Consider the following 11,512-nt stretch of genomic DNA (forward strand, 5'->3'; position numbering starts at 1 on the left):
CTGAAATAATTTATGTAGAATTGGTAACAGTTCTTCTTTAAATGTTTTATAAAATTCACTTGTAAAACCATCTGGTCCAGGGCTTTTCTTGGTTGGAAGTGGTACTTATTTTTAAAAATGTTCATTAAGCTCCAATGATTGTTTGCTGCCATCTTTATCCACAGTCATGCTGAGTAAAGCTACAGCTAAGTGGAAGTTAAATTGTATTCATGAGGTGTTAATGTTTACATCTTAGTGTCTGCAGTTTCTCAGAGAAAGCAAAGTAACTACAAATAGCACTATGCCAGAAATGGGTTTCTTGATCAATAAGGTCGCTTCAGCACGCAATGAACTGATTCATTCTAAAGTGGTCATGGCTGTTGATGACAAGAGGCTTTGTATTTTATATGACACACTTTTTGGCCCGTGTGAAAACAAATGTTTTTGAATGTTAACTATTCTCTGACATTTTGAAGTTACTGTTGCTCTTCCCACTTCCAATAGGGCAATATATGGTTCATGGCAATACTGTACAAGTTTAAAAATTCATTAGAGGAAGTAGTTTGGGGTACAACGAGTAACACGTGGCTTGCCTCTGCGAGGTGTTGGGTTAAATTAAAAGAGAATATCGTCAAGTTCCATGATTATACCTTGGTTACCACAACAATAACAATAGTTTGGAGCACTGAAAATTGTCACTACTTTCCAGTCATGGCACCAGTTATACCCCTCCATTACCAGCTGGTGAGCTCTGGACACCAAAGTGAGGCCATTGGCATGATTAAATGTCTCAGAAATACCTTGTCCAAAAGTGTAAATGGCTACTTGGGGAGATATAACCCAACTACCTTGTTCATCTGGATCCGACCACAGCAAGTCAGGCATCGGACCCTAGTGGAGAACCTCTTGTAGGCGATCAAGTGCTCTGAAGTGACCCAGTGTATCTGCCCATCCACCAAGGTAGTGAGAGGAAGATTGTATAAAAGATCTAGAAAATATTTCCAAACACTTGCGTTTCTGTTTTTTATTTTTTTTTAAATTTTTATTGTATTAATTTTACGTGTACCGTCAAATCAGATCTGACTGGTACAGGAGGAGATTGCCCCCTCTTTCTCCAGCAGAGTATCTGGTGGATTTGAACCGCGTACTTCTGGGATTTCAGTGCAGTGTCTTGCCACTAGGCCACCAGAGCTCCCTAACAAACGGAGACTTTCCCATACGGGAGTCGAACCCGGGCCGCCTGGGTGAAAACCAGGAATCCTAACTGCTAGACCGTATGGGGCGTTTCCGTTTTGAGACATACTAATGGCTATAATTTTATTCATCCAAGAGGTTTGGAGTCTCCTTCCACTCTGGAAGTCAGCTGGTGGCTGCTGGTCATCTTGATGGTGGTTCTGTCTTGATGGCGGTCAGGCAAGGGAAGTTTCTGGGGTCCTTTTTGTGGTGTGTTTCTGATCTTTTCCCTCCCTTAAAAAGCAGGTGGCCCTTGAGCTTTAGACTTAAGGTAAGGGCAGAGTCCTGGTCGAGGGTGTGGATTTAAAATCTTTGATGAGAAGATGGGTCTGTGGGCTGGCCTGAGGCCTGGAGACTTGGAATCTCCCTCCACTCTGGAAGTCAGCTGGTGTCTTCTGGTCATCTTGATGGTGGTTCTGTCTTGATGGTGGTCAGGCAAGGAAAGTTTCTAGGTTCCTTTTTGTATTGTGTTACTGTTCTTTATCCTCCCTTAAAATTGGGTGGCCCTTGAGCCTTAGACTAAGGGTAAGGGCAGAGCCCTGCTTGAGACTGTGAATTTAAAATTCAGTAGGGCCCTTGGGCCAAATTTTTAATTTTATAGAAATATTCTTTAAAAGACACAGCAATAATTTGTCTATATGCTGTACTGAACAACTTGTAGTTGCTGTGATGCTGAACATTATCCCATAGTCATGTCAGGAACTAATGGACTACCAATTTACATATTTCATCAAACAGAAGAAGCCCTGAATTTTCTCAAGAAGTTTAGAACACAGCTACTTGGATAATTGACCGAGAGAGATATTTTTCCATTATAAAACATCCATATTTGTTCATGTTCATTTAAAAAGAGGTGATCCAATGAAGTGTGATAATTACAAAGCAATATTAATATTGTACTCAAATCTTGCTGACAATTATGATTTTAAAAAATATCTGGAATGGTACATTAATAGAAAACTGACACAATTCAAGCTGGACTCAGAAAAGGCCATTGAACAGAGGATGTAATTTCTGATGTCAAATGGATTTTGTCTGAAAGCAGAAAATATCAGAAGGATTCTAACTTGTGTTTCATTGACTCTGTAAAGATATTTTATTGTGTGGATTACAACAATTTACGGATAACATTAAAAAGAATGGGAGTCTCAGAACACTTAGCTGTGCTCATATGAAACTTACACATAGACCAAAAATTGCTTGAACAGAAAAAGGGAATAAAGCATGATTTAAAATAAAGAAATTTGTGTGTCGGGGCTATATCCTTTCTCTCCACCTATTCAATCTGTATGCTGAGTGAATTATTTGAGAAACTGAACTATATAAAGAAGAACATGACATCAGGATTGAAATAAATTTCATCTGAAACCTTTGTTCCAGATGACAGCACCTTGCGTAAGGAAAGAAAAGAGGGCTAGAACAGTATAGAAGATCTAAGACTAACTTACAATATGAATTACATCTCAACATCAAGAAAACAAAAATCTTCACCACTGACATGCATAGACAACATCATGATGTATGGAGAAAAGGCTGAAGTTGTCAATGATTTAATTTTACTTGGATCCATAATCAACACCTAAGGTTACAGTACTCAAGAAATCAGAAGACATGTTGCATTTATAAAATCTTCCTTTAGGGACCTCTCCAAAGTGCTAGAGAGCAAGGAAATTAGTTTAAAGAACAAGATGTTTATACCTTAGCTAAACAAAAATAAAAATATCAAGCCATGGTATTTTCAGTTGATTAATACGCATCTGAAAATTGGACAATGAATAAGAAAGATTTAACAAGAATCAAGGCTTTGAATAGTGGTGTTGGAGCAAGGTATTGACTCTCCCAAGGCATGCCAAAAGAACAAACAAATCTGTCATGGAGGATGTGCAACCAGGGCACTGAAACTTCATCCCACATACTGTGAATATATGTCAGTGGAGACAACTCTATCCAAAAGACATCATTCTGTAAAGGTAGAGGGTCAGCAAAAGCAAAGAGTACTGTCAACAAGAAGGATTGACACAGTGCCTGTAAAAATGGGCTCAAGCACACCATGAATCATGAGACGACCCAGGAAAGATGAAGTTCCATTGTGTTATTGAAAGGGTCACTGTGAATTATGTTCCAGTGAATGGCACCTAAAAATCAACAAGAATTTTTAAGAGTTTGTCCATAAAAAAGTCTAGTTCTTTGCATATTTCTTGTAAGATCTTTGGTTATGATTTATATATAATAATTTTTATTGATTCTAGTGAACATACTTTCCATCTGTTGCTCATAGAGTTGCTTGACTCTGGTGATTCCAAATTTTGTAAATAGCTTTCTCCAATTCTTCACCTAACCTAGGTGAGAGATTTTTTTCTTCTCTGTAATTGAAAGTCTCACTCACAAAGCCTAGATAAATGCCGGTAAGATCCCTTAGTGAACAATTCTTGTCTGGTCTGTTCTAGTTGTGCCATAACTCCAAGATTCTCATATCTACAGGTTTTCTCTAGTTCTTTTGAATTTCCTCATGTATTAAAACTAATTATATCTTTTTAAATATTCTGAAATGTTTGTACATGGAGTGACCTTCTCTGCATCATTCTCTGCCATGTTGCTATAGTTTAATAGAGATATTTAGAATAATTCTAGTGGTTAGATGGTGGTTCTTGAAATATCTGGTGTTAACACAAGGAGTTTATTGTTTATTTTTTATTGTCTAGAAAGCCATCTCTGTGGCATAGTGGATTGAATATTTGTCTCCTGACATAAATGTTAATGGTTTGAACTTACCAGCTGCTCTATGGGAGAAAGAGGAAGTAGTTTGTTCCCATCTGAGAAACTTGATGGGACAGCTCTACATTCTTCTAGAGTTTGCTATGAGTTGGAGCCCCTGAGACAGCAGTGAGATTTTTTAGGATTATCTACTAGGAAGTTAAGGGCATGGCTGTGTTTGATTTCAAGTAGAAATGACATTTGTTGTTGTTGATATGTGCCATCGAGTCATTTGCAACTCATAGTGAATTTATGTACAAATCCAAACCTTGCTCTATCCTGTGCCAATCTTATTGTCACTGACACAACTACCTCCATTACCCCAGTCACTGAGTTAATCCATTTAATCGAGGGTCTTCTTTTCCTGTGCTGTCCCTCCACCCTCCCAAGTAACTTCCCTCTCTAAGGACTGGTCCCTCCCTCCTTGCAACATGTCCAAAATATGTCAGACAGAGCTTCAGAATCCTTGTTTCCAGCAAGCAGCCTGTTTCACCCTCTCTAGGTTGAAACTATTTGTTCTTCTAGCAGTCTATGGTATATTCAATATTCTTCTCCAGCACCACAGCCCAAAGGCATCAATTCTTCTATCATCTATACTTGGACTAGAAGGCAATCATCCAAACAGAGCGAGGAAACACTGTATAGTTCAAAATCAGGAAGGGTGTGTGCCAGGGATGTGTTCTATCTTTATACCTGTTCAATCTATACACAAAACAGATCATCTGGGAGCCTGGGTTCTATGAGGAGGAATGTGGCATCAGTATTGGAGATAGGCTCATCAGCAAGCTATGTTATGCAAATGACGCAACCTTACTTGCTGAAACTGAGGAGGACCTAAAGTACTTGCAGAAGGTCAAGGACTGCATCCTTCAATATGGATTGAAATTCAACATCAAGAAAACAAAGATTTCACTATTGGGCCAATTGGCAGCATCATCATAGACGGTAAAAAGATTGAGATTGTTAACAGCTTTAGTTTGCGTGGCTCCACAATCCACACTTTTGGTACCAGCAGACAGGAAATCAAATGACAAATTGCATTGGGAAAGTCTGTTGTCATAGATATCTCCAGAGTATTGAATAGCAACAATGTCAGTCTAGAGACTGAAGTGCACCCAATCCTGGCCATGGTCTTCAAAATTATGTGCTATGCATCAGAAATCTGGACAATGTCTAGGGATGATAGAAAGCAATGGCATAGGTGACAGTTTATACACATACAACATTGCGCCGTTGTCTACATTTGTCAAGATTTCCAAATGTTCCAGGCATTAAACATATAGTTAATCTTCACTAAACAATCATCATGTGGATAAATCTTTTTCTTGATGAGGAAATAAAATGAGAGGAGAGGTAATTTCCTTGACTGATAAAACAACCAAAACAATGCACTCAAAGGAACTAGCAATCACATCGATATGATTGTTGTATCTGGAAGCTGACTTGATAGCACTTAACATCAGCAACTTGCCTATTCTAACTTGATCACAAAGTCTTGAAGTAACAATATTTTTTTTTAAACCCTCAAAAGATGGGATAAATAATGTATACTGCATTAAAACAGACGAGAGAGAAAACTGTTTAAAAGGGATATGTGATTTGGTATTATTGTCATGACAGGAGTCTAGAATGAAAACCGCATAGTGGGGTGGACCAGGGGGGAGGGATTGTAAAACAATGGGGAATCTTTTACTTTTCAAAGAGAAGAGTATACTGGAGTGGGGAGGAGGGGTGGGCAGGGAGAAAAGTGTAACAATGAATGAATGGAAATCTAAAGTCTGTAAATTTTCATGGAAATTAATAAAAAAAATTTAAAACAGTGTATTCAGGAGGAATGTTTGTGAAACAACAAGGACTTGACAAATATTTTCTAATACCAGGTTTGTCTCAAATCATTGTGCCTATACATAACATCGGAGAAATGGAAAATACCTAATTTAGAGCGAATTTATAGCTTGCTCTGTACATGAAACTGAAACTTTTTTCTATTTACCTGTAATTTCAATTATATTTAATGAAGGATTTGATAATTACATAATAGACATCTATAGTTACAGTTTATAAAGTAAGAAATTACCTGCAAAGTGAACACTTACTCTTCTGCATCTAAGTATATGTTTACATTTAGTTTACTTAAAGTGAAAGTATCTTTCTCATTACCTTGTTTAAAATCTTTTGTTCCAATTATACATTTGCGGGATGGAAAATTCAAAAAGTTATTCACAAAAGCTACTTCACTGACACCAGGCATGTTTCTTATATTTTTATTAAATGAAGGTGAGCTTCCTCATCAACCATCATGATTTCTTAGATAGATGAGCCTACCAGAAGAAGTGACAGAGCTGTAGTGATCTATCTGAAATATTTTCCATGATTTCTCCTTCTGTGTATGGACATGCATTTGTAAGACATAGCTTATGTTGGGAGTAGTCTTAAGTGGTCCACATGGGCATCGAACCTCTAATGTGAGCCTCGTTAGAATGGTGCTCTAATAATCTAAGCTTACTTCCACAGATATAATGTGTGTATGTAGGTACAGCCACATCAATCACATTTCTCTGAAGGATAACTTACTCCACTGAATATAACTAGAAGATTCATCCATATTGATCACTGAGGGAATGCAATGCTGTCCTAATGGATGGCTGAAGCACCATTTTTTTCTAAAGCCATTCTTTCAGCACCCTTGTGGTAAGAAATTGTGCTGCAATAACAAAGTCATGCAGTTTAAATTCCATAGAAGGCAATCTCCTCACATATGATTTACTATCTCTAGAAACCCACTGGAAGGTCATCTATAGGTCAGGTCCAACTCAATGACACACAACTACAACATATCCTAAAAGGATTTGATGTTTCAGTGGGTTAACATTCACATTTAGAAAGCTCTAATAAGCTTGGAAGCAGAAGTGGCATCCACCCACTTCCAAAAAACTTTCCTCCAGAAACTCTATGAACTTGAAGAGATGATGAAAGTTACACAAGAAGAGTTCAGGTCTTTTGTTCATAGGGTTGCTATGAGTCATCTATGACTCGACGGCACTTAACAACAATAAAAACATAGAGAGAGCTCTGTTGGTCTCGTGGATAGAACATTACGCTACCAAGTTAAAGGTGGGTGATTTTAATCTGCAGCCTTCAGGCCTGGTTTTCATTATTTTTGGTCAAACATTCTTCTAAGCGGTATAGCACTGGTCTGTCCATTTGCTGTACAGAGGTAACTCGTGGTTGCTGTGATCCTGAACATTGTGACACTGATGTACCAAATGTGATAATGGTTACCCATGGTGGACAGTGTTTGGTGGAGCTCCCTGGTTAAAACAAGCTTGGAAGCAGGAGTGGCATCCACTTCCGAAATAGCTTGCCTCTAGAAACTATGAATGTGGAGAAACGATGACAGCTATACAAGTGTTCAGGTCTTTCATTCATAGGGTCCCTATGAGTTGTCTATGACTCAATAGCACTTAACAACAACAGTGGGTTAGTAGGGAGCTCTGATGACCTAGTGGCAAGAAGTTGTGCTGTAATCCCGAAGGCACGGGCTTCTAATCCACCAGCTGCCCTGTGGGAGAAGGATGGACAACCTCCTCTTGAGTGATTGACTGCCTCTGAAAACCCACTGCTATGAGTCGGTTCCGACTCTATGGTGCACAACACAACAGCAACAGTGGCTTGGTGGTAAGGAACTGTGCTGCCAAAACAAGAGTAAACAGTTTGAATCCATCAGCTGCTCCATGGGAGGAAGATTGACAGTTGCTTCCTGTGCTATTTACTGCCTCTGAACACCTGGTGGAGAGTCAGCTGTGAGTTGGTTCCAACTCAATGGTGCCTAATAATAACAACAAGAGCAAGACTTTACATGAGTTAATTCACACTTTTAATAAAGGCTCTTCTTCCATGGGATAGGTCAGCATGTATTTTCATATACCTAGTGACACTTTTTAGCAGTAAAGCCAGGAGCTTTGGTGTTGCAGTAGTTAATTAAGTACTTGGCTGCTAACAAAAAGGTTGGCAGTTCAAACCCACCAGAAATTCTATAGGAGCTTAAAAATATATCTCACAATCTACTCCTGTAAATATTACAGCACAGGGGGCCCAATATGGATCAGTTATTCTCTGCCCTGTCAGTTGCTATGAATAAGAATTGACTGTATAGCACCAAAAACACTGGTACTAAAGCCTTGAAATTCCCTCAAGCAGGAATTAATTGCTCACAGAGACACTTTGCTGGGTGTGTGGTTGTTTCTTAGAGCTTGGAGGATCTGGAAGATTTTGAGGTATGGAATTTAAAAGTCTGTGTAGGTATTAAGCATGTCTCTCTGAGTGAATATGTGCACTTCTCTTCCCTTTTATAGAATATTCAATTGTCATTAGACATTCAGAGGTGACTATAATCCCACACCTAAGATCTTTATTCTAAAATCAAGAAAGAAGTTTAAAGAAGCAAACATATTTACCAAGAAGTCATGCTGAGGAAGACAGTACTTGTTATATTATTTTTAATGATGAACAAAAGACAAAGTTGGTATCACAGCAAACTCAGAAGACACCTGGATGCCTGAGGTAAAAGACGTGCAGGGATTGCAGAGGCAACTATATTACCTATAGAATGTATGAATTATTGTATGTTTTACCAGCTGGTAGTGGGGAAATCTGATGAGAGTTTGTATCACAGCACTAAAACTCCAGCATTCTGTATGGAAGAGCATCAAGAGTCAGAAAAAAAATTACTGGCTGGCTGAGTTCTATTTTATTGAAAGCTGTTACTAATTTCATCCGGGGGGGGGGGGAAAACCCACTTTAAAATGGAGAAAGAGAGAAAATAACCTCTAGACTTTTACCTTCCTCTGATATATATTCTGGAAGGTTCCCAGAAGGAATGAAGAATATATAAATAACATGGCATCAGAACAAGAGGCTATGCTGCAGGAAAATAAGAATAAGAATGGAAATGAGAATAGTTCTGTTCCTGGCAGATATTAGGCTCTTGGAAGACATGAACTCATTTAATTCTGAAGGCATCTTTGTGTGGTAGTGTTATACTACTATTCTACCATTATAAATGGAGTCAGTTATATTAAGAGAGATATGAGTAAAGAACCGAGGATCATTCTTTTTTTTTTTTTAATTAAACATGTTTACTGCTTTTCCTCACAAGAACATAAAAATTACGGAGGAGAACTTAACAGGAAATTTTAAAAAGTAACACAATTTTTTCCTTTCAATAGTCCTTGGGTAGTTATGACAGAACAGGTTCCACTTTGTTTGCTTCATTGAACAAGGATTTTGGTCCAAAGTTTTGTTTGGTTTTAGTATCTGCTTCTGCCTCCCCCTCTATCAGATCGGCTTCCTCCGCGGCCACCACCTCTTGGTGCTCCATGCCTTGAACTGCTGTAGGAATCACGTGGAGGAGGGTACCCCCTTTCCATAGAAGGAGGAAGCCCTAGTTCTTGTCTGCCAACCCGATCACGGCCACTTGAGTAGAGATCACTTCGGCTGCTTGAGTAACTGCCTCGACTTCCACCATATCCATCTCGTGAGCTGCTGTAATCATCATAGCAACTGCTTCCACTGTAAGATGGCTGGGGCCCTCATAGGAATCTCTGTAGGAGCCTCCACTTTGATGATCTGAATAATCGCGATCACGACCATAGCCATCTCTATCACTATAGCCTCTAGAGGGATAGTCATCGCATGAACTGGAATGACCATAATCACGATATGTATAATTTCTTGGTGGTGGCGCATAATCTCTTGTATCCCTAGAACTTGGGTAATCTCTGCTTGAATAACTATCTTTAGTAGAATACCCATCATCTCTTGGGGACAAATAAACATCTCTATGTGAAGTTAACGGTTCCCTTCTTGGTGGACCTCCATAACTGTCTTTTCCATGTGATACAGGTGCTCTTCCACACATTCCACTGCTGCTTCAAACTGGTCCTGAAGGGGCTGATCTTTTAGGAGGCGGCCCTCCACTTCGTGGCGGTGGTCCCCTTTTCACTGGCAGTGGTCCCCAGGAAAAACTCATGTTAAAGTTCATAGAATAGCCACCATCATCCTTGTGACCCCCCACGTGAAGGGGGTCCCCTGGTTCCTCCACTTCCTCCTCTTCCACCTCGAAGACCTCTTGGAGGACCTCTGCTTCTTGGAGGTGGAGGGGGTCCACGCCTACCACTTTCAAATGTTGGCTTGGTGGCTTGTTCCACTTTGATAGCCTTTCCATCCAAAGACTTCCCATTCATATCTCTGGCTGCATCTTTGGCATCCGCTGGGTTTTCAAAGGTGACAAAAGCAAACCCTCTTGATTTGTTAGTTTCTCGGTCTTTCATCAAGAGCACTTCTACAATTCGCCCACATTTGCCAAATACAGCATCCAGCGTTTTCTCATTTGTTTCTGTATTGAGCCCTCCAATGAAGAGCTTTCCTGGGCGATCAGCTTCAACCATTTTCCCCCCGAGGGTATGTACCACCAATGCGATGACTGTTCCAATTCCTAGGAAGCTCGCTGACCGGTGTTTCGATAAGGTTCCGCACGAGGGCCCGCCGCTGGATATGAGGACAAGAAGGAGAAGGCGCTCGCACTGCTGCGCGACAGGATCACTCATTCTTTTTTTTTTATTATTTTTTTTTTTATTTAGGTTGCATTCTTGTGCCCTCGGTTTGAAATTTGAATTCTAGACTGACTGCGTAATCCATAGCCTGTGTTCTGAACCAAGGAACAATAAGCTATGACTCATGTTTTGCTGCCTATGATAAAGTTGCATTGGAACATACCTACTTATATTTGTGTACACATTGTATATGAGTGTAGTGGTTATAAAGGAGACTATATATCCTACACATTGATAACGCCTAGATTAAGATACAAATGGGAGGTCCTTTGTTAATAAATTATTAAGAAGCTAAAACACAAAGTGGTAGCAGTGCATGAAGCCACGTTTAGGACACTTGTAAGTTGAATGTCACTAAGAACCAAAATGCACATACCTATTAAAACAACTCTGACCTCCAAATCTCAAATATTAGTACATGGTATGTTTCAGGGGAAAACAACAACAACAATAACAAATGCTAAGTTCTAGCCTTTGTTAAAACTTGATTGATTCACGAGTGAGAGCAATGTGTGAGGTTTTATTGACGTTTTTACCAATCCAAATGATCCAGATATACTCAGCATAAGAGTGTGATATTAGCTTAGGATTTTAGCCTTTGTAAAGATTTCTTTCATTGTTAAAATAGCTTTTTTTCCCGTGAAATAATGGTTAGAATAGATGGTAGACATTTGTTTTTCTTATCTCCTTAATTGGCAAAGTAAAAAGTTTATTACCTTATATCAAGTATTTAATTAAAAAAGAATTAGCGATAGAGTAGTCACTAGAGGTACATAATGTAAAATGGATATGCTGAAGAAAACAACACAGTGTTGAGTAAAACACAAGATGAGATCTAAAGTACTCACATACGTACATACATATATACATACATACATAAACTAGGACAACATGTATGGGTTTTCAACGGGAGAAGGGGTGGGAGCAGAGAG

The 11,512-nt window shown here is 39.1% G+C and overlaps 1 pseudogene; it reads right to left on the reverse strand.

Annotated features, from left to right (window-relative positions):
* Window positions 1-9,275: 9,275 nt before the first annotated feature.
* On the reverse strand, window positions 9,276-10,415 carry LOC102845116 (annotated as a pseudogene).
* Window positions 10,416-11,512: the final 1,097 nt, after the last annotated feature.

This window comes from Elephantulus edwardii, unplaced genomic scaffold (genome assembly GCF_000299155.1).
Source record: "Elephantulus edwardii isolate Elephantulus edwardi_28Jun2011 unplaced genomic scaffold, EleEdw1.0 scaffold00030, whole genome shotgun sequence".
NCBI lineage: Eukaryota > Metazoa > Chordata > Mammalia > Macroscelidea > Macroscelididae > Elephantulus > Elephantulus edwardii.